Source organism: Ailuropoda melanoleuca, chromosome 8 (genome assembly GCF_002007445.2).
Source record: "Ailuropoda melanoleuca isolate Jingjing chromosome 8, ASM200744v2, whole genome shotgun sequence".
Lineage (NCBI taxonomy): Eukaryota > Metazoa > Chordata > Mammalia > Carnivora > Ursidae > Ailuropoda > Ailuropoda melanoleuca.
In genome coordinates this window covers 15,029,114-15,031,644 of record NC_048225.1, presented here as the reverse complement: position 1 = coordinate 15,031,644, position 2,531 = coordinate 15,029,114, and positions in this window count along the sequence as shown.

Below are 2,531 nucleotides of genomic sequence, written 5' to 3'. Positions count from 1 at the left end.
ACATACTATAATATATATAATATATACTATATATATGTGTGTGTTAGAGTATACACACACACGCTATGTATGCTCTATATATATACACATACATACATACTATAATATATATAATATATACTATATATATGTGTGTGTGTTAGAGTATACACACACACGCTATGTATGCTATATATATACACATACATACATACTATAATATATATAATATATACTATATATATGTGTGAGAGTATACACACACACGCTATGCATGCTATATATATATACACATACATACTATAATATATATAACATATACTATATATGTGTGTGTGTTAAGAGTATACACACACACGCTAGGTATGCTATATATATATACACATACATACTATAATATATATAATATATACTATATATATGTGTGTGTTAGAGTATACACACACACGCTATGTATGCTATAATATATACTATATATGTGTGTGTGTTAGAGTATACACATACACACACACATATATATTCTATATATATTAGGCTAGATCTAGGGGTGCCCAGGTGGCTCAGTCTGTTAAGCATCTGCCCTCAGCGCAGGTCATGATTTCAGGGTCCTGGGATCGAGCCCTGAGTCAGGCTCCCTGCTCTGCAAAGAGTCTGCTTCTCTCTCTCCCTCTGCCCCTCCTGCTTGTGCTCTCTCTCTAATGAATAAATAAATAAATCTTAAAAAAAGAATAATAGATTAGATATATAATATATATTATGTATAATATATCTAGTATATATAATATATATTAGATGTGTTACATAAGTATTTTTAGTATAGATATTTTATATATGTATCATTTATGTTATATGTTTCATCTATATTATACGGATATGGTATGTACATATTTTTCCCCAGCTCTATCCACTGAAAGGGCCGAGAAACAGTAACACCCAGTAGCAAGGAGCATATCTGATGCCCAGATCTTGGTTTCTAACTACCATTTCCCACTAAAAAGAATTGAGGTTCCTTGGAAAAATGGTCGATTACAGGGCTGGGTCAGAAAAGGTACAAGGTTAACCTGGTGTGCCAGAAAGAAAATAATGCTAAAAATTATGGTGTATGGGGGAGAGAATGTCAAAGATTACAAGAGCCAGCTCAAAGGTGGCCAAATCTGGGCTAATTTTGGCTTCAAAATAAATAAGGACAGTAAAAGAATAAAACCCATAGAATAAAATAGGAATCCGTTAGTCTAAACTGGTAAGGCAGGTCAGTAAATGAGAAAGGGAGCTTCTCTTTACCGTATGGTGCTGACCCATACACAGGGAGGGAAGCTGGAGGTAGAAAAGCGCCATTTCAAAACTATCATAGCGAAAACTGAAAACTGCTCGGGCCAGAACCATCGAGGGGACACGACCATACGTGTTCCTCATGTAGCGTTCCAGCCTGAGCGCGTCACCATAATTGAAGCGCAAGGATACATCAGACAAATTCAAACTGGCAAATAGGAAAGACAGAGTCTGGGGAATCAGCGCAGATGAAAGGAGAACAGCGAGGCCTGAGGACTAAATGTAATGGAGAGTTCTGGACTGCGTCCTCCCCTGGAGTAGAGACACGTTGCCTGCAACAGATGTTACTGAGATCTTGTCAAACCGGAATATGGATCGTAGAGTAGACATGTCTGGTATCAACTTAAATCTTTTACATTGATAACTGTTCTGTGGTTCTATAAGAGAACAGCCTTCTTGGGGCGCCTGGCTGGCTCAGTCAGAGGAACGTGTGACTCTTAATCTCAGGGTCGTAAATTTGAGCCCCACGATAGGTGTAGAGATTATTTAAGAAAACAAACTGAGAAAAAAAGAGTGAGAGAGGATAGCCTTCTTAGGAAATACTGAAGTATTAAGGGACCTAGGAGCATGATGTATGCAATCTACTCTCATGATTCATAAGAAAGATAATTATACATATACACACACATATACCAAATAAAATTTCTGGGGCGGCCGGCTGGCTCAGTCGATAGAGCACGCAACTCTTGATCTCTGGGCTGTGACTTAGAGCCCCATGGTGGGTGTCGAGATTACTAAAAAAAAAAAAAAAAGTATTAATTTTAACTTAGAGAATAAAAAAGCAAAAAATGTGGTAAAATGTTAATACCCTGTGATGCTAAGTAAAGGGTCTACAAGGACTCTCTGCTACTTACGACTTTCTGAATGTGTGACATTATTTCAAAATAGAATTAAATGTATACATATAGAAACTAAAACAAGGAAATAAAAATGTGTGCATGACCATAAAGGAAAAGATTCACATGCAAATATTCCCCAAACTGATGTCTATACGGAGACTGTCTTCTGGCCAAGGTCAAGTTACAGTTGCAACTGAAGAGAGATTCGAAGAAACGTAGCAACATACAGCTTTTCAGAGTTTTCTTTACAAGGTCTCAGCCTTGAAGAATTTTAATAATAAATAAAACAACACAGCAGAGGGAATACACAGTCAACGGTACTGTAGTACCCTCGTACGGGGACAGCTGGCCGCTCTACCTGGGAACATAGCATAATGTAGAGTC